At 40.3% G+C, this 22338-nt stretch overlaps 1 pseudogene; it reads right to left on the bottom strand.

The window, feature by feature from the left end:
- Positions 1-4462: 4462 nt before the first annotated feature.
- The window catches only part of LOC117555598, a 34785-nt pseudogene continuing 16909 nt past the window's right edge, over positions 4463-22338 (bottom strand).

The raw sequence follows: 22338 nt of genomic DNA, 5'->3' as shown, positions 1-22338 counted from the left end.
GATGCGGTGCTTCCCTGAGCGTCAAATACCGCCGCCGATGGGAATACATTGCAATCAGTTGAAAGCTCTTTGCGTCCATTTATGAAGCTGAAGGAGCCTCGGTGCGTCACAACTGCACGCCAAAGGACCCTGACCAAGCGTCGCTATTGGACTATCAGGGAGTGAGACTGTGTTGGCAGGTTATGCAACACACTTACAGTACTGTTAGTAAGGCATACAGCAAGTGTAGGTGCACAAATACTGCACTCTTCATCTCTATGAAATGTATTAAATAGCTCATTAAAGTCAGCAGTGTGCCATCATCACTTGGACTAAAGTACTTTTCTTCTTATTTCTTTGTACTAGTTTTATAGTTTTCTGTTGCAGTCAATGACACAAACTACAAAATATGTACACATTAGAAATAAAGGGGCCCTATTCTGCTTATTGTCAGGTTCATATTTGTATTTAGTGTCTCTACTGGTACATGTCTCCATGCTTTAATGATCAAAAAGCTCTTTATTTTTCTCATACTGCTGCAGCACCTCTTTTCACCCTCTGTCTGAAACCAGAGCCCAGTCTGCTCTGATTGGTTAGCTGGAAAGCTCTGTTGTGATTGACCAACCGCCTAAAGATGTCCCGCCCCTTAGCCTATCAAGTACAATGTGTTAAAGGGCTTGTCTTACCTAGTGATGTCACCATGTTACGGAAGTAAACATATGACTACAAACTGAGGCGTTTCAGGCAGGGGGGGGGAGTGTGTGGGAGAGAAACTCCCTTTGGAGGGAACACAGGGATTTTAGCCTTTGCAGACCATTCACATGCACACAAACCTATGTAACACTACAGGAAAGAGAAAACCCCAAAAAGCACAATAGGGCCCTTTTAATATATTTAACATGATGTTCCTGTCCAATTAATCACAATTTTACAATAAGAGTAATACTACAGTAATACAGTAACCATGTAGTGCTCTATACTTGACTCTTAAGTAGTGTGACGGGTTGCAGTCTGTAATAATACAGCCTGTCTTTGACAATAATCCTCAAAATGTGTCACAATATGACTGATGACATTTTGACAAATTATGTATTTACTTTGTTCATCAATAAAAAACATTTTACAATTCTTGTAACGTTTTTATCATGTGATCCATGCATTTGACTTATTATTCTTGTAGAAAATCAATCTGCTAAAGTGCATATAATTGAGGAAACAAAACATTTATCAAAAATGACCTTATACACCCCTAAAACCAATACAATAAAAACAGGAAGATTGATTCAAACTGTTGTTCAAGCGCCCTCTGGTGGCGTATACACGCAGCTACGTGTGCTGAACCCTGCCCAAACATTTACTAATATGCAAACTGTAGCAAGAGAGTAAATAGAGAGCAAAGTCAACTTCACTGCATCCAAGTGGAGTGTGTTCTGCATATCTCTGAAAGTAAGCTTAAGATAGAACATTTTATAATAGTATGTTGCTGTAGCTTTTTCCTGTCTAAAGTGTGCTTTACAAAACAACTACCCCATAAGACAACATTCTGATTCTGGTATAAGGTATGTATGTGTTGGTTTATAGGAATGATATATAATTTACACAATGAGGAACGAAAGAACGAGATTGCGGATACAAGCGGCCGAGATGGGTTTTCTCCGCAGGGTGGCTGGTGTCTCCCTTAGGGATAAGGTGAGAAGTTCGGTCATCAGGGAGGGACTCGGAGTTGAGCCGCTCCTCCTTCGCGTCGAAAGGAGCCAGTTGAGGTGGTTCGGGCACCTAGTTAGGATGCCACCTGGGCGCCTCCCTAGGGAGGTGTTCCAGGCACGTCCAGCTGGGAAGAGACCAAGGGGTAGACCTAGGACCAGGTGGAGGGATTATATCTCTTTGCTGGCCTGGGAGCGCCTTGGGATCCCCCAGTCAGAGCTGGTTGATGTCGCCAGGGAAAATAAAGTTTGGGGCTCTCTGCTGGAACTGCTACCCCCGCGACCCGACCACGGATAAGCGGGAGAAGATGGATGGATGGACAATGAGGGACTTAATCTGCTCTTTGGGATCATTTAAGATTTTAGGTTTAATTTTTCCATTTGATTTATTGATTCAACAACAACAATTGGATCTTCAATATTTCTCTTAGTAGACTTTAAGTTGAATATACTGTTGCTGAAATAAGGCACTGAACAAGCTCACAGATGTACAATTATTTAAAGCAATGAGCAGTTACATATACATAACATTAGATGGGCATTTTTAACATCCGTAACTTCTTCCACAAGGCACTATGTTGTCTACATTGTAAGGTAGCAGAATAAACAACCCAGTCTCATGGCATTTCGTGTTCACCAACACGATTTTTAATCTATTGATTCGTGTTCACCAACACGATTTTCCCCTTTTTTCGTGTTGCACAGCACGATTTTAAAAGCAATGTATTTCTACTACGATTTTAAAAGCAATGTATTTCTACTGGTAATGTGTTTCGTGCCTGCAGCACGTCTTTTTCTCCGGTCGGGTCTTGGAAGACCGGAAAATGTGTGTGGTTCATAAAAACATGTTCTTACTCAATATCAAGCCACAATTATTGCTTTTATTGTAAATCGTATAATTTCTTTCTAAACTTTTGTTGCCGTCTCTGAGGAAAATAAATGGGATACTGAAATCTGTATTTTTTAAATCTTTTTTTCCTTCTAATTTGTTATTCTTTTCAAAATAACACACTGTTATTTACTCACCAATAACACACAATTATCCTTGCTTTTATTTATTGGTTTAATTCCATAACCTCTGGCTTTTTTGGCGTCCGTCAGGAACTGAATTTCAAAATAAAAATAACCGGAAACAGACGTAGGCCTATAAGGGACATTTCGAGCATCATTGCGATTGTCAACATTTCTGAGTTTAGGATGGCCGAAGACACTACACTACCCATACTCCCCAGCTATCGTTTAGGACTACAGTCCCCGTGATTAATCTTCAAGCTCTGGGATTGGATGATGGAGTGGCAGTGCGCCAAGGTTACGCCGAGCGTCAAACAGCTGTGTGAAATGGAACGAAACCACGCCAGACTATCCAAAACTGGAATCGAACGCCTCCCCAGAACTATACACTACACTATTGTGTTTCGCAAAATGTTCTATGGGACGTCTCTACTGAACGTTTTCGTTTTTTCCCACAATTAGAAGTTGCCAGTATTAAACACATCGGTGTTATCAAATGTAAAACATATAATTACTAAATGGGTGAAAATCGCTTGTGTCCATAATGGGCAGCATTAATATATAGCATTAATATATACCCACATTACAGCTCATTGTTACTTTGTAATTCTACTCCACTACAATTCAGAGGTTAACCTGGTATTTTTACTCCACTACACTTATTTGAGTTACTTTGCAGATTCTGATTAATGATGTGAAATATAAACAACCCTTAAAGCAGACTTTAGTTACACCTGAGTAAAATTCAGGGAAGGTGATTGTCAAGTGCCAACAATCAGGAGAGATATTTGATAGTTGGTGCTTGAGAAGACTAAACATTTATCTGCAATTGACATGAATGGAAACGAGTAATAAAGTATATTCATTACTCGTTATTCTCTACTAATAGTTCATTAAAGACTGTATATTATGGCTATTTTGCACATCCTTTTCAAGATTTCAAGATTTTCTAAGGTTTATTGACATATCATATACACAACTACGGTGTAGTTATGCAATGAATGAAAAACTTGGGTCGCAGGTTCCTCAACAGTGCATTACAAGACATCTATCAATATGTGTGTACCTCCACCATTAAACTGTCATATTCTGCACATTTCTTATTCTACATACATAAGAGTATAATTAATATGTATAATATCAGTTAAAATAAGTGCTTCAACATAGTTAACATTGCAGGAAAGCAATACATTAGACGTTAAGTACTTTGTCAGGCTTAATATTTATCTGTAGATAGATACCCCCAACGTTTTTTTCTTATTTAAAAGAAGACCTTAATCTGTTATTTAATGTTTAAATAAAGGTTAATTCGTTTTTCTGTTTTGCACCTGCTCCTATTAATATCTTTGTACATCCTGCACTAAACTGTTTTATTGTAGAGATCACTTATAGTATCTTCTTGATTTTTTATATTCTATATTTATATCACAAACCTTCTACTTTCCCCCTATGAAAGTATGTACTCTTAATATTTTTTTAATCAAATATAACACATAAAAACAATAATTCAATAACGTGCTTTAACCACTAGGCGGTGCACACAAGGTACACACAGCCATAATAACTTTGTATTATTAGTGTAGGACACTTATGTATGTACAACATCTGAAGATGTGTAGTTTTATTCATGTTTTCACATAATTTTACAGCATATTGCTATACTATTTCAGACTCAGTATTTACATTCTTATATTTAAAGAAAATCAGTAATATCTTTAAAATACAAGTCCTTTTCTATCAGCTGTGCACCGTTATGGTGTAAATATAACCTATCTACAAATTAGATTAAATGTAAAAGTCAGCCGGATTAGTGTTGATACTGCAAGGAGACGTATTGTGTGAAGAGAAATTGAAGATGTTGTTTAATTGTTGATATATTTATGATCCACGTCAAGTATTCAGTTTCGGCGGCATTTCTTCAGTTTTTCCAAAGGTCTTCTCATCAGGGCTCTATAAATAAAGAACTACGGCAGATCTGTAATATGTAATGCAGCCGAACCGTGTATTACAATGCCGTTATGTGATGACTTTCAAAGAGAAAAGCAAGAACACTCGGAATTAAGTATTATTTTATTCTTTCAAAATGTTTTCTGGATTTCATATCATATAAACACCAAATCCCAGCATGCATTGCGGCTAAAACATCCAATCAGCAAGCTTAAACCATAGCTGAGGATCTTGGGTAATCGCTCGAAATGCCTACGTCTGTTTCCGGTTATTTTTATTTTGAAATTCAGTTCCTGACGGACGCCAAAAAAGCCCGAGATTATGGAATTAAACCAATAAATAAAAGCAAGGATAATTGTGTGTTATTGGTGAGTAAATAACAGTGTGTTATTTTGAAAAGAATAACAAATTAGAAGGAAAAAAAGATTAAAAAAATACAGATTTCAGTATCCTGAGGTTCTGATTTTCCTCACAGACGGAAACAAAAGTCTGAAATTATACGATTTAAAATAAAAGCAATAATTGTGGCTTGATATTGAGTAAGAACATGTTTTTATGAACCACACAGCTTCCGGTCTTCCACGACCCGACCGGAGAAAAAGACGTGCTGCAGGGACGAAACACATTACCAGTAGAAATACATTGCTTTTAAAATCGTGCTGTGCAACACGAAAAAAAGGGGGAAATCGTGTTGGTGAACACTAAATGCCATGAGACTGGGTTGGAATAAAGGTTGAAAACACATTACAGCCGAGGCGATGATCATATACTTGCGGGGCATATTGGCGAAGCTGCTCTGCTCGGGGCTGAGATCTACACTGTCCGGTCCTCCGGGGCAAGAGAAGGTGAAGTGCTGCAGAAGTGAAACCAGGAAGAGGAAGATCTCCATAGGGGCGAGAGATTCACTGACACAAGCTCTCTTTTGTACGAGAAAAGAAACAAAAATGATTATGAGAAATGACACCTGAGACGAGGGACTGATTTGGCCTCATCACTGTGGATACACAATGTATTGAGCTTGGAAAACATGTTTAAACATGTAATGCTTGTCTTTTGTACAACATTATACACAGTTTGACTTTACCTCCACTCAGTCAGTTTATCTATATAAGAAGAACGGCATATACTTAGGTTTAGTAGAGGTGCAGCACGAGTGGATTCATTATTCCGCTGAGAAAAAGTATTCTAAATAAATCTGCATTCTCAGTTAAAGCTGAATGTAACTCCGTTCTGACAAGCTACATAAATGTTATTAAGAACTTGCGTAAAGATTAAGGGCCCTTTTCTGTGCACCAGCCTATTTTTTCAATTGATTCCAAGGAGAAGGGAGCCCATGCCGTCGCATGCAGCTGCCGTCAGAAAAGGCGCTCTACTCTTTTTGTGCGAAGAGAAGCGCTGGTGACGTCACTGTAGAAATAGTTTTTGGAGGAGTCTGTTTGACGGAAACGATGTAAAACAAAGACATAAAGACCGTTAGTTGGAGCAGATTGGCCAGGCGGATCCTCAATGTTGCTGTGGGTAAGTGTGTGACTTTTATAATCCTCCTGTCTCACTATACGGCTGACAGACTGAGCGGTGAAGCTCATTGATACAAATTGTGAGAACAAGACTCTTCTGGTGGGTGCTCATAGTGAAAACGATTTATTTTAAGAAGCACAAACAGATAATGAAATCCAAGGGGGCGATGCCAGATTGTCCTACACTAGCAGTGATGCATTGTCGAAATATAGTTGTAACAGAAACAAAGAAAATGCAGAGTGCTTTTTTTATGAAACCCTGAGGAGGGTCTGTCTAAAAAGACGATTTGTGGATACACACAAGCCCAAATTAGTACATAGATCCGTCAGCACAACAAATAAATACAATTTGACATACAATACACTACACCAGGGGGGTCAAACTCAAATACACAGTGGGCCAACATTTAAAAATGGGTACTAGTCGAGGGCCGGACTGGTTCAATGTTTATTGCAAAACTTATTGAAATGAACTTATTGCACATATTAAACCTGGAACTAACAAAGCTTCAATGATTGCCTATAAAAACAACATACAACATTAAATAATCAGTTGCATTCATTTCTTATGGCTCTATCTGCAGCTTTTCCAGAGTCATTTCTTTTATATTATATATTTAGATTATATTTTTCCACAGCTTAAAAAAAACAATTTCCCTCAAAGAAAAAAACAAACATGCCCTGTTGACGCAAAGCAAAAAGTGCAAAAGGAAACATCCGTTGAAACTCAGTGTGCTGCTCTGTGATGCTAGTTCAAGCCAGATACTTGGCATCTCATCAATGTTTGGGGTCTGGCTCTGAGCTGAGGAAACCCTCAGGATTGAGTGAAGGTGTGCGTGCAATATACCGGCGGGCCAGATCTAATAGTAATTAGAAACTAGAGAATGCAATTCCTGAAGAAATTGCTAGTGGGAATGCTTTATGCTGAAAAGCTGACGCTAAACTGCTATGCTGAAATGTAATGTGTAAGAAGAAAGTGAAGAATTTAGATTGAAATGATACATGAACACTGGGGGCTTGAATGTGTGATGAGCAGGGGCGTCGCCTGGACCTGGAAACATTCGGGGCTTAGCCCACAGTGGCGGCGCTACAGTCACATTTTCTACTGCAAGACTCCCCACACGCACATACACAATTGCGCCATCTGGTGTCACAAACGTGTGCCTGCATTAGCTTTGTTACGGCAATGCATTGTGGGAGATTCTCATAGCACCTGAGGATCACTTGAGGGTAAGGTACCTGTATTATCTCGGTGGACAAAATGTATGTTTTTATTTTTATAAGGACAATAACGTACTGTTGTGTTTGTTTAGTTTAATGTTAATTGTTTAATGCTCACAGTCACAGCAACATGTTTTTTGTGTGATTGGCTATTTGTTTTATATGATTTATCAACGTGATCATCAATAGCTAATCTGAGCACCAGAACCCAGCTCAGAGTCCTTTTATGCTGTCCATTGAAATGCAGGTATGTGAGTTTTGTACACCAGTTTATTTATGTTTAATGTTTCACATTGCTCCACATGATGCCTCGACTACAAAGTCTTCCATGTTTCTACGCTTCTTCCTCTGCGTCAGTTTCGGGAATATCAAGATCATTGCACAGGGCCTTGGTCTTGTCATAGACCTCATGTGCTTTCTCGTTACTTTGGTAACTTTTCAGTGTGTTCTCAACTGCTGTTTTGTAATCCACTGCCTGCACCAAGTCAAGTGTTTCTTTCTGCAGGTATTTGTGCAGGCCCTGAGTGGTTGAGAGCAGTGTCTGGAACATGACAGCATGTAGATGGTACTGAATTTTCAAAGCTTGCTTTCCAGTCCCTTTACTAGAGGGGCTGAAAGGCTCCCTAAAGTCTTGATCAAAGCAGGGAGGTTTTTGACATGCCCAGCGAACAAGTTGTTTGTCCCCTACCTCTAGCTGTTTCTGAAATGTTTGCAATCTCTGATGGTGGACAAGAGATGTGGAGAAGAAAGAGTAGAGACACTCCAGGAGATCAACGCAGCTATGTGAGTTTTCTACACCAGTTTGTATAAGTTTAATGTTTCACATTGCTTGTGAAAAATATACTACCACTATACGATCACTGATGTTTTGTTGTTGACTGGACACTTATTTTGTAAAAGAGATAGCATGAGAGGATCTCTTAAGCAATGCAGCTCACGTGTCCTTTTTATATGCTGTCCATTGAAATGCAGGAAAGTAATCACCAGCTCTGAGTGATCTGTTGCAGAGGGGACACTACACCGGAGTTACATAAGCAGAGATAAAGTGCTATTTTGGGGGGAACTCACCTCCTCTGGGGGGGCCGGGCCATGCTCCCCCAGGAAGACTTTTTTTAAATACTGAAGTTAAAAGCATCAATCTTGTGCACTTTGAGAGCAACATTAAGAGATATGGATACATCTCTCAACACCCATATGTCAAAAAGAAATCAAAGAATCAGAAACGGGTTTATTATTTAAACACACTTCATTTTCCAATTAAATCATAAACTATGTCAAATGATTAGAAGTTGTTAGTAATCAGATTAAACAGAAAAAAGGGATGGAAGGAGGAAATAATAATCCCTCATCTCTTGCTGTTTGCGGTTGAAATGATCTCTTTTGCTGGCCAAACATGCTGGATGGAAAGCAGTGATGTCTCACTTGCCTTGGCCCTGTATCTGCAGTCCCTAAATCAGTCATGTTACTCATTGACTCTTGTCTGTTCTGGTGTTCCTGTTCATTGTTGTCTCCATTGTCGTTCTTGTCTGTTGTATCTCCTTCTTGTGTGTCCCTTTCTCCTGTTCTCCTTTCTTCATCCTCTACTCTGTTTGGCTCATCTGTGATGACTGTGTAGGTAAACACAAACAAGTATGTATCAGTTTCCAGCTCTGTCAAATAAATGAATTTCAAGATACACACATTTGTCTTCATTAAAATGAGTGTCACCACACTGTCACACAATGTAATACTAACCAATTGAAAATAGTTAAATGTACATCTCTTGTAGATATCACTGTTAGAGTAGTTATCTGCCAATAGGACAGAATCATTCCTATACAAATGCAGTTTGAGTAATTCACTTAATATATTTACTTAAAACTTGAATATAGTCATTTTCACTTAATACTCTAATATAGTCATCTTTCTGCATTCAACACTAAGGAAAGCTGTACAATTTGACATGATAATGAGGAAAAAAGGCCTCCGACAATGCAGATCATTTTTTTATCATATCAATTTTAAGATGCGGGTCAAGGCTTAATATTTGGGAGCATAGTGTCCCTTGCTCCCTTTCAGGAGCCCCACTGGATTAGCTTTGATCTGAAATATTTGTATAAAAAGCTTGTTAGCTGGCTGTCCATCTCATAATGTTCACATAGAAACTAGCTGTCAATAGGAAATATCAATCAGAAGAATTATAATTTCTTGCAAAAATCTGTCACAAAAGAGGTTGCACATTTAAATGCAGGTGTTGTTATGGCAACGTCAGTGGCCAGACAGCCACATTTACTGCTGCAAATACGTTCAAACATGCTGTCGACACGCAAAGCAGTGGCAACTATGCCACCATTTCAGCTGACTTTTTCTCAGAAATACCGTCACATAACATCCATATATTTCAGTGCTAGGTTGATGCTTAGCTAAGCTAACTATGAAACACTTTAACTGACAGGACTCAGGAATCAGGATCAACTGTGTAATACTGTAAGGTAGCTTCTAGCTTAATGTCGAACACAGACAGTAAGTCAACATTTCCCAGAGAGCTTTCTTTGAAATCACCAAGTAACGCTAAAAAACACAACATTTAAGATTGTATGACAAAGTGTTTATTTAATATATCTGGCTAGCTATAGCTACTTGCTAACGGTTTAGCTTACCCGCGCGATTCAAAGTAACGTCAACTTAGCTATAATGTATGCTTTGCTTACATGTTCGCATAACTTGTAAGTTTACTGACAGGTACATACATTGTTCACCTGGCTCTGGGGTTGTTGTGTGAGCCACCACTTGAGAATTGCCGTCTTTTTTATTAAAGAAATGTCTAATGTCCATCTTCAGAATCTCCGCGTCCGGGGCTGACAGTTTAAAGTTTAAACATTGTCACAGAGGAGAGGTACGTACCTGTCAGCCAATAAAACACGTTTATTTCCATGCAACTCTCTGATTGGTCTGGTGGCGTCGTCTTGCCTCTGTGTTGCATTCACTGAACATGGGAAATTACAATTCTACCGTCCGTCCTATAGGTAAAGTAGGTTAATGTATTATATTATTGAGGGAGAATTTGTCCGGGGCTAAAGAAAAAACATCCAGGGCTAAAGCCCCGGATGCCTACCCCAGGCGACGCCCCTGGTGATGAGAGAAGAAAAGAAAGTGAAATGACTTGGAAAAGCAGCAGAATATTTGAACTGCAAACTTTTGAACTAACTTGATGGCGAATGATCTGTCGCCATGGCAACGGCTTTTGATGACACCCCATACTAGCTTAGATGCATTGATGGCTGCATCGTTACCAAACCTGTGAAGTTTTGGGCTGTTTGGAGCATTTTCACTGAAGTTATTGGAAAACCGTGTTTCAAGGCGAGCATTGTGTTGCCATGGCAACGGCATTTGAAGAACTCTCAAAACTGTCCCGTAGATGTCTTCACGGCTGGACTGTTAGCACACTGCTATCTGAAGTCTGCTGCTCTGAGCATGTCAGCTGGAGTGATGACATCATCGTGTTCCATGACACAGGCAGTAGCGTGGCGTGGGGAAAAATGTAGGGGAAGCCCATTTTTTGGGTCGGGGGGTGGTCAATAACGTAACCAGATGAGTGATTACAGCGCCCGGTATCATTTGACACACATTTGTATCACACAGATGCAGGACTTGCACACGCCTGTTATCTAACCGACAGGTCCGCACGCACTCTCCAGCTGAAACTCTCTCCTTATTAATTTAAGCATTTTACTTATTAATGTATGCAGACAATCACACAATCTATGTGCTTTTTGGATTTACCGTGCCTCTCAATTGCCCGTGACAGGTTGGCAAGGTCGATGAATCCTGAAGTTGCCCAAGGATTGTTCAGGGAGCACGAATCCTTGTCAAAAAGAAGACATGGCCAGCAAATTAGACGCTGAAGTTTAGCGCTTCCAGTTAGCCACTCCGTGCGGACATAATTGTCCTCATTGAACGTCCGATTCTCTCCCTTTTTCCTCTGCGTACACACAGCTCGAGTGCGGGCATTGGCCTGTCATCTGATTTAATTTGTAGTTGCTGCTGTAGCGGAAGTTTAGTAAAGTTATGTTTGATTAAGTACGCCAAATCTCCACCCTCCATAATGCTTCATTTGCTTGATAATTTCTAACGGCGGTGATGACAGTTACAGTATTAAAACTGATGTTGATGTGATTTGATTGGATGGCAGTGTCCAATCAAATCGCCAGCCGCCAGCCGCCTCTGAAGGGAAGCAAGAGGCGGCTAGCTTCCCTTGGCATGGCCCTGACCAATCACAGGTTGGCAGGGGCATCACGTGGGCCTCATCTGATTGGTCAATCCCTCCATTTTTTTTCACCAAGGGAAGCTAGATTCGGCTGGCCTCCTCTCGCAACAGGGAGTGCAATCTACTGTTTCACCATAACATCTAGAGGGGCGCTGTTTGTTTCACTCTTTGTAAAATACTCAATGAGAATGGGGGAGAGACGGGCCGGCAGCAACACACAGCAAAGGAGAATTATCGAAACAAAACAAAGTGTTTGTATTTATTTATTTAAATTATAACTACAATCCGAAAAAACAGGGGAAGCCTGGCTTCCCTTGGCCTCCGGGAGAAAACGCCACTGGACACAGGTGTTTATATTTGAGCTAACGAGGTGTGCAGAGATCAAAGGTTTCCATTGTTCTGAATGAGAGATAAACCTCTTACATGTGAACGTTTTGTGGAAGAACCGTAACAGATATCTGTGAAATTTCAAAGCGTGAAGCATGTCAAGGAAGTTGAGTATCTGAAGTGTAATTTTTGTGTACTTTCGGGTTAATAATGTGGCCTTTTTGGCAGTTTAACTAAAGGTGTGCGGCTGCTGCTGTGAGGAAATATCTGCCTGAAATTACAATGGGCTTTAATGGAGGCATGTTGAAAGTTTTTGTCACTTCATGCCCACAAAAAGCATTTTGTTTAATTATTTTTTGCTTAATTATTTGTCATTTTTCAAGCTATGAGATGTTTTCCTACGTTTGTCATGAAAAATTATGTCTCAGGAATGTAGGGTTTGGGAATTATGGCAGTTTAAAAAAAATATATGAAGGCACATTTCAAGATGTTCTACCCTCTAGCTATGACATCACGCACTCTAGTTAATGTTAAAATCTGAAGAAGACCTCTTTAACAAGGTCTGAATAATGTTTAATATCTCTAAAAGTAAGAATCAGATTTAAAAGTTGTTTTACATGAATAATGTCAGAAAGATGTGTAACATTTTAAAGTTGTAATGAGGTTGAACAGTGAAAGTATGAATGAACAGTTAGCAGTTGAAGTCGCATGAAGATTTGTTGAAGTCTGAAGATTTCCTACATTGACTTCAATGTTAAAAATGTGATGTACAGGGTTCTTACACCTTTTCCAAAGTCAAATTCAAGCACTTTTCAAGAATTTTCAAGGTGCATTTTCAAGCTTTTCAAGCATCTTACAGCTGTTGTAAATTACATATTTATATACACATACTTATACTCAAATGATTATTTCCCTACCTCACATTAAATCAAATGTTCTTTATGCTATAAACAACCAAATGTGTGTTTCATGATAGTATTCTACACGAGGATGAGCAATTAAAGAAAAGAAAACTAAGTTTAATATTTCAAAATGAGTTACCCATCTGTACGTAGACTGGGCATCCCATATAACCTGGCTGAGCCAAATAACTTTTCAATACATTATTGATTACTATTGTTGAGGTACTTTTAGGTTGGCACAACATAAGTCAGAGGTAAATGGTGTACTGTTCCTTCACTACATGTATTAATACCTTCAGTTACTTCACAGATGTGGATGAATGATGTGAAATATAATCAAGTGTTGAATCAGACTTTAGTTCCACCTGGAGTAAATTCACAAGCTACCCTGCAGTATACAAAGTAATTCAAACTAGCTGCACCTTTACCAGCTTTGAGAACACTTTCATGATCAATTTCCACAGCAGGGAGTCATTTATTGCCAAATGTACAAAATACTTTTGGAGTAGCAATGCAATACATTTGTATAGCAGCCAGTTATATATTTATTTTTGTTGTTTACAAGGCATTTCCTTATTAACAGAGAAAACAAGAATTTCTAAAATATATACAAAATATAAAAAGACAAACAAAACCAGGGTTGTCGACAGGAGGATGCAAAATGATTTATGGAGAGAAGCTGTTTCTAATGTTAGTTAATAGTCTGTATATACGCCCGTTATCAGCAAACATCATCTGCACATCAAACATGGCAAAACCCAAGTACAGTAGTATGTAGTCAGCCTTGACTCTGAAATATCCAATCAATGATAGACTGAATCTGAATCGACCTCTCTTCTCAACGCGGTGTGGCGATGATCTAGTACGGGCGAGGCAGATTGCAGAAAATGGGGCGAAGCCTGCGAGCTAGTTCAGGCAGTCAACTCGAGCACTTATGCTGCATTCATACATAACGCCCCCTTGCCACTCTACAAGCAGAGGCCTGCTTTCACCCCGGGGATACCACGGAGGGACCGGAGCGCTTCCATGCTGCTGTGTTCGCCTGTCCTTTGCTGCTGTGCTGATTTTGCTCCAGGAACATCGCGGATACTGTGTGCTGGTCTGGGAAAATGGCCCATATCGGGATTCTGCTGTGCCTGTTAACTGTTTTGGACTATGAGAAGATCTCTAGTCATTCTGAGAAGTCTACTGGATTCAGGTCTGTTCTGCCACCCGCAGTGGGCATCCCCTGCAAAGGTTCGGATGTGTTGCTCAAACAATTACCGGTTGCCTTGTCACAGTCAATCTGCTCGACAAAATATGTTTGTCTTTTTTGTTTTCCTGCAATGATGGTTCTTCAGGACTGCTTCTTAAGCTCAAATCACACTCTCGCAGACTTTTCCGGTGTTTCTAAATTAGATGATAATGTATGGGTGTCGTTTAAGAGGAAAAGATGCCTGTTTTTGTTGTTGTTATTACTGTCAGGAAATGTACAACCTAACCCTGGTCCGCCCAGTAGTAGTAGTCAGATCGCTACTCCTGCTGATTTTAAAGCTAGGTCTGGGTTGGGTTTCATCCACTTGAATGTGCGCAGTCTGTTAGGTAAACTAGATTTTGTCCGTATCTGGGCGAGCTCGACTGACGCTGACGTCATTGTTTTATCAGAAACATGGCTAAATAAATCTATTTTGGCCTCTGACATTGCCTTAATGGTTTTAATGTGTATCGTACCGACCGGCCTAATAAAGGTGGTGGCGTTGCCATTTATGTTAAGAATAAGTTCAGTGTAACCACATTAGTTTCCAAATCGATCAGTAAGCAATTTGAATTTTTAGCCATAAATATAGAAGTGGCAAAGGGTCAACAGGTCATGGTAGTGAGTTGTTACAGACCCCCCTCAGCTGTCAAAGACTCCTTGTCTTCACTAGCAAATCTTTTATCACAACTAGACTACAAGGAATAGTGCTACTTGGAGATTTTAACTGGGACTGGTTAACTGCAGTGTCAGAGGATTTTAAAACCTTTGTATCTCTTTAAATGTTACTCAGATTGTGGACAGTCCTACTCTCGCCCTAACATTAAGTCCCCTAATAAATCCTCCCTAATTGATCTCATTTTAACTAATGTTCTCCATAATATTAATCTGTGGGAGTATTTGCAAATGATCTGAGTGATCACTGTGTTGTAGCCACAATTAGGGACACTAAGGTCCAAAAGGTTAAAACCTCGCATTATCATTAAGAGAGACAAAAACATTTTGTGGAGCAGGGTTTTGTGCATGATCTGTTTGGGTTTGATTGGGGGTAAAATCGATCTGTGTGCTGATGTAGAAACTGTAAAGGAATATTTTAGTCTGATGTCTTTGTGTGCTTAGCTGTCCTGAGAAACTTCACATGAGTGACTACTCTTTTCCTGTGGGGGAAGGGTCCAGGCCTGCCTGCATTTTGCGAGACAAACAGCATCTTTGTTTGTTCATCTGGAATCGATTGGGGTAAAGGCCCGCGTTTCTAGGCTCCGCCCCTTCTCAGAGACCAGGTTCGAGCGGTTCCGTCTTTGTGTGGGCAGAGTTAATTTGGCAGCTTGCATTAAACAGTGCGAGTTGCTTTGTTAATCCTCCGGCCGTTTTGTCTCTCAATAAATATCAGTGTATTGACTAAGGCGAATCCAGTTTCCCTCATTTCATGATTGGCTCAACATTGCAACATCAGAAGTTTTACCGCATGGTCTTATTTTTATCTTGGTTTTATGGAGATCATTGATAGACATTTTTGAGATCTCCATATGAAGTGAATACTTAAAACGAAAGTTAATTATAAATCATATATGATCAATCATATTCTTGTATGAACCCATAATGAGAATGCTTCTTGATGTTTTTTGAATATGTATGTATGCTTACAATTTTAGTTGTTGCTGTTTGATAACTTTGCGTTTTAAAAAGAGGGTGTTGAGAGATTCATAGTATGAAGTGAACACTTAAAACGAAAGTTAATTATAAATCATATATGATCAATTGTATTCTTGTATGAACCCATAATGAGAATGCTTCATATTTTGGTTTTTCTATATTTACAGCATAAACAAAACAAAGTGGTTTGTTTAGGTTGAGTGTCTAAGGTCTATGATTTATGGGTGTCACTGATAAGGAAGAGGGCAGTTTCTTCCCCTTTTTTCTCACAGCAGATCACAGGGAGGGGGGCTCCTGCCTTAAAGGAGAAACACATTGAGGCCTCAAAAAGGTGGTTATGTCATAGCCGAGAATAATATTTTTCAAGTCCTACAGGGGTCATGTCCTTTTTACACAAACATGGGAAGGTGTGTCTTAGGCCCTAGCCAATAGAAGATGTTGGTTGGGGATAGAGGAGGTGTTTTTTGGGGTTTCGATCCGGTTTTTTGAGCATAAAGAGACTGGTTTTTTGAGAGAGCACGAGAGAGAGGGGGAAACCCCTGGTATACTCTCTCCCGGTAGGCTCTGGCCCTCAGGGCTGGGTAAATGGCTCTCGGTAAATCTATCCTGGAAGGCGTTATTAGGACGTACGGGAATCTTAGACCTAATAGCTTTATTTAGATCTATCCTGGAAGGCGTTATTAGGACGTACGGGAATCTTAGACCTAATAGCTTTATTTAGATCTATCCTGGAAGGCGTTATTAGGACGTACGGGAATCTTAGACCTAATAGCTTTATTTAGATCTATCCTGGAAGGCGTTATTAGGACGTACGGGAATCTTAGACCTAATAGCTTTATTTAGATATATCCTGGAAGGCGTTATTAGGACGTACGGGAATCTTAGACCTAATAGCTTTATTTAGATCTATCCTGGAAGGCGTTATTAGGACGTACAGGAATTTTATAACTAATGGCTTTATTTAGATCTTGGATAGATGAGAAATATGAATTAAGGTTTTAGATAAAAATATAACCCCAGCATGATATGTTGCGCATGATTATAATGTGTTAAAAGGTAAAAACCCTGTATTAGTTTTGGACCTATTTTTCTTCAAATAAACTGATCTCACCTGTTGGATTGGGACAACTAAAAGAAAATCTGTGCTCTCCTCTCCTGCTTCAAAGGTAAGACTGCACCCTGCCACACACACACTTAGGTAGAAACACACTCCATTTACTGATATCAAAATCCTTCGGGATCCCTTAAACAGATTAAAAAAGAGTTGTCTGAATAGAAACAGCAGTTAATTGAACCTGGTTCTTCGGGGGGTTAATAGAGGTGAGATCTTGCTGATGTTGGTGGATCTGAGCCAAGCAGTAAACTTACATAGACTCAATAACTTCGGTCAGGCCAATTACAAGGTCAGAGTAATTTACCGGAATAAATTATCAGGACCTCGCCGACTCTAAACAACATGCACCCCTGCGTACATTTAGAGTAAAGGGACGAGACAATCCTTGGTTTTCTGCTAATCTGTCCAGTCTCCTTCATGAGAGAAACAAGGCCTGGGCAAAGGCTAGGAAATCAGGCTCAGAGGTAGAATGGCTGCGTTTTAGGCAGCTAAGGAATAGCTTCACATCGCAAATCAAAAGTGCTAAATCAAAGTACTATCTGTCAGTAACCACAAAGAATCTGAATAATCCTGGAAAATTTTGGAAAGCCATTAAATCGTTATCCACCGGCGATATCCGTAATGAGCTACCTCCGTGCATTACCACAGCATCTGGCACTATATCGGACAGGGCTACTATGCTAAATTGCTTTAATGAGCATTTGTCTCCTGTGGTTCTCTATTTGATTCTGTCACTAACTCTGCTTCTGTGAACACTACAGTATGTGACTCTGAAAAACGTGTGTTGGAAAACCCTTTTAGTTTTACCCCTTTTACTGTTGATGTTGTTCGTGAAGCTTTAACCAAGTTAGATCCTAAGAAACCGGCTGGCCCGGACAACGTAGAACCTTTCTTTTTAAAGATAGCTGCAGATTTTATTGCTCCACCTCTCACTACTCTTTTTAACCTCTCCCTCTCCCTGTGTTAATTCCAAAATTGTGGAAGTCAGCGTATGTCCTGCCTTTGCTAAAAGGAGGGGAGGCCACCTTATTAAATAACTATAGATCCATCTCTAAATTGTCAGTTCTGGCTAAGGTTCTTGAACGCTTAGTGAGCGAACAGGTAAAGGTGTTTTTATGTACAAATGACATCCTGTCTAAACATCAGTCAGGCTTCAGAAAGCAACATAGCACCATCACTGCCACAATGAAAGTGGTGAATGGTGTGGCGAGTATTTTAGATAATAAGCAGAGTTGTGCAGCTCTATTTATTGACCTTTCAAAAGCGTTTGACACCGTCGATCATCACATTTTAAAGCAGAGGCTGGTCAGTATTGGCATATCCAGCCATGCAGTGGGGTGGTTTGTAAACTACCTCTCTGAAAGGTCCCAATGTGTTCACTTTGATGGGCTGTCTTCTGAGTGGTTGAACATTGCTAATGGTGTTCCCCAAGGTTCTGTTTTAGGTCCACTTTTATTCTCTATATATATCAACAGTTTAGGTGAAAATGTGGATGAAGCTACTTTACATTTTTATGTGGATGATACCGTGATGTACTGTGCAGGTCCCTCCATTCAGGAGGCTGGTGTTAAATTACAGGATGTTTTTAACATTATTCAGACTCAGCTCTCTGAACTAAAGCTTCTTTTAAATGTTGAGAAAACCAAGGTAATGCTCTTTTCTAAAGCTAAAAAGACACCAGAGCCTGTTTTAGATATTGTAACTACGCAAGGAATAAAACTTGAAGTGGTTACCTGTTACAAATACCTTGGTATCTGGCTTGATGATTGTCTCACTTTTAAGTCATGTCAATAACCTGCTTAAAAAGCTGAGGGTTAGGCTAGGTTTCTTTTTCAGAAACAAGTCCTGTTTCTCGCTTGAGGCCAGGAAAAGGCTCTGTGACCTTTTGACCTGTGCTGGACTATGGTGATTTGATGTATATGAATGCACCTGCCAATTGCCTGGTCAAGTTAGATGCTGCGTATCACAGTGCACTAAGATTTGTGACAAACTGTAAAGCATTAACCCATCACTGTACCCTGTATGCAAGGGCTGGTTTGCTTTCACTAACTGTACGGAGGCTCAGTCACTGGTACATTTTTATATACAAAGCCATGTTAGGGAAACTTCCATCTTATATCTGCTCCCTGATCTCACGAAAAATTGTAAGTGGCTACTGCCTGAGATCGAATGCTGTGGTTTTATTAAATGTGCCAACTGCTAGGACTGTCTTAGGGAAGACAGCTTTTAGATGCGCAGCTCCTCTGTCTTCAATCTGGTGCCACTAAATGTTTTTAAAGCTCGGTTGGATGCTACTTAATCGGAAGCTATTGGTACCTGTTTATGTGGATAATTATGTAAATGATGCTATATGATGTCCTTTTGTTGTTCTATTTATGTTGTTATGTTTCATGTGGAACTACTTGAGCAGGTCTCCCTTGAAAAAGAGATCAATGATCTCAATGGGATTTATCTGTATAAATAAAGGTTTGAAATGAAATGAAAAACCAACCAAACAGAGACTCCTTCATATGCCGCTCTATTTAACCTGCCAGATCTCTCTCTATGTATTGCTTGCTGCTGCTATTGCTGCAGCTACCTCTACGTCGCTGCTGCTTGCCTGCTGCGTTCACTTGCTATTGCTGCGTTCATTTGCTATTGCTGAGTTCTTGTTCCTGCTGCTGTGTTTCATGTTGCTGCTGCTTGCCTGCCGGTGCTGTCCTTGCAAATGTCTATTGCAATCTCCGACTCTGGAACCGAATCATCATACGCAAGAAGCCGTAAGAAATGCCTCATTCCCGAAACACAGGCTAGCTCAGAGCATGATTCAGACGCCGCTGGAACGAGCCACAGCTCCCGCACGTCACACATTCAGGTGTCCCTTCCATCCTCATCTGGAGTAGCTTTTAATATCCTTTGGGCCAGAGGAAGTCCCGAGTTCTACGCCAGCTCCGGTAACAACCCCTCTCTTGTGTGTCAGCTAAGAGTCGCACTGTCTCTCGGTCAGTGGGTATTTAAACACTAAAAAAGGCAGGAGCAAGCTGACTCCGGCATTCCCAAAGTACCTGCCATCCTGTCCTACCTTCTCGAAGTAAAATCAGCGCTTGAAGCCTTTAATTGCACGATATATTCCCGTGAACAAACTCGATTTCCTCTACCTGCAATGTAAACAAATGTTTCTACTTCCGCGTTCAACCACGTTGTGCCGCTGACGTCACACTCCCGAGGATTCTGGGAATTGGAGTCCCAGATCCAGCCACGAGTTCTAGCTTCCTGCCCCCTGCAGCAGCAGTTCCTTAGGAATCGCATCTTGGCAGGTATATATAATACTATTCTGCATAGCAATGTTTTATTATGGAAATATTTGGCCTGCAGTAAGTCATATTTGAGGCAATTATACAGAAGTTGTATGTGTATAAGTATTTATACTAGGCCTACTATAAATCAATGAAATTAAAAACGGAAATAAAATAATAATTTCCATCACGTGAATATGAAGGGAAGCTCGATACATTTTTGACCATTATTTTAGACTTCAATCTCCTACAGTGTCTTTTCTATGAATACCATGAATTATTCTCTGCCAAGCGGCATGTACATTTAATTACCTACCAAAGAAGAGTTTTTCCTTACAGGAATTAAGCTCTACCTGCAATATTCTGCCCCTCGCTGGGTGTGCAAATAGTTTCCAAGCTCTTTCTAATCACAGATGTTCGTCAAATGACCTTATCACAGGCTTAAATCAAGGTTTCTTAGCAGGTTAGGCTGGCGCCCAGGCACCCATGTCTGTTGAAACCTGCACTCAAGACTGAAGTTTGCACTGAAGGAGCCAGGAGTATTACACGTGCTGCTATTTAAACGTTTAAAAACACGACAGGCCCCTAGCCTAGTGCTAGGAGGAATTATTCTAGCAACGTTTCTTTATTGAGCCGTTCCTCACGATTATTCTGTTAAGAGTATTATTAACTACTAAAGATTTTTCCCGTTTCTTTGCTCTGTAGATGACATGGCAGGGAAAGCAGACATCCCATATGCCTTCTGTGGCATATATATTTTAAGGTTTTACAATCAAATGTGCATTTGATTGCCATAGTAGCCCACGTTTCTTTGACACCTCATCAGAAGCAGTATGCTGGATTCTCTGCAACACCTGTAAGCACCCCTTGGTGTCCATCTTTTAACCATTTCCTAGTTGTTAACTTTCCCAGATAAAACTTTTCAACAGCTAGGCCTACCTCTTTCAGAACAGGAACTGGAAGCCCTTCCACACGTCTAGAATTATCGGTATCATTCTCGATAGTGTGCTGATGCAAGCTTCACTGCCACCAGACAAGCTGTCCCGCATCAGAACAGCCATAATTACAATTCATGTTATTTATTTAGCGCCTTTCCAAATGTTCAAAGTGCTCTACGTTATACTACATATTAGACTTGTAATACATTCAATACTGATTACTGCCTTCAATTATGGTCTCCCACTGGTAGTCTCTCTAAAAGAGATGTTTTATATTTATAAGGAACAAGCGTTAGCCTTTCTGTTCAAACCTTAAGGCACCATAGTCTTAGGTCACGTTCACACCTGCTTGGTTAGTACTATTGAATCGGTCCCTGTAGCGTTAACCCCTTGATGCGGTTCGTTGGATTGGTGTGGAAGCAGTCCGATACCTCTGCTCCGCTAAAAGAGGTGGTCTCGGGTCGCTCGCTAGTAAACTCTGGAGAGGTTCATTGCTGGTGTGACGCAGTCCGCATCAAAACATGGGAGACAACTATTTGCGCGTCATCGCTTGTTTTGCATTCATTCTGGTGACTGCTTACCTCACTGGTCCCCTGTGTACAGAGAAAAGGCAGTGGTACAATCTCATCAGAGCCACCTGTCATCGGTGAAACCTCCTCACTGCATAACGTCTCATTATGTGTTATAATGTTTTTAATGCACGTTGTCTGATTTATAATCCTATGCGCCGGCCGCAGAGTCTGTTGATGTACTCTCCAGATTAACAGCAGTATGAAAATAACCTGCCAATGCTCTATGAGGCAGGCTACTGTAGAAATTGCTGGGATCTGCATTTTATCCGCTTAATGTCCCGCCAATTGTTGAAAAAGCATCTCCGTACAATGACTTTTTACTTTAGTTTAGTTCATAGTCTATTTGAGGTTGCCTAGGTGAACGCAAACCCAACCTTCTGCAAATGAAACGATGTAATACACTTGCGTCTGGTGTAAAGACGCGGACTATTCGGCATGAATGCAATCTTAGAGATGGCTATTGCTCAGATCTTTGGTCCTTAGCCCCTCTGCGACGAGTGGAAGGTTATGTTCATTCTTTTATAATGACCTTGCGGTGTCCTCAGATCCTCTCTAGTTACTTACAGATGCTGCGCCTTCTGCTGGTTCGGGGGATTTCACAATGAGTGGTTTGCCCCACCAGCTTGCATGCCCTTCGTTCAACCAAATGACTCTGGATCTACACGTCAAGCCCTCAAGGATTTCCCATATTCTGCCTCC

This window comes from Gymnodraco acuticeps, unplaced genomic scaffold (genome assembly GCF_902827175.1).
Source record: "Gymnodraco acuticeps unplaced genomic scaffold, fGymAcu1.1, whole genome shotgun sequence".
Classification (NCBI taxonomy): domain Eukaryota; kingdom Metazoa; phylum Chordata; class Actinopteri; order Perciformes; family Bathydraconidae; genus Gymnodraco; species Gymnodraco acuticeps.
The sequence above is the reverse complement of the archived record's forward strand: the minus strand, read 5'-3'. Positions and strand labels throughout refer to the sequence as shown.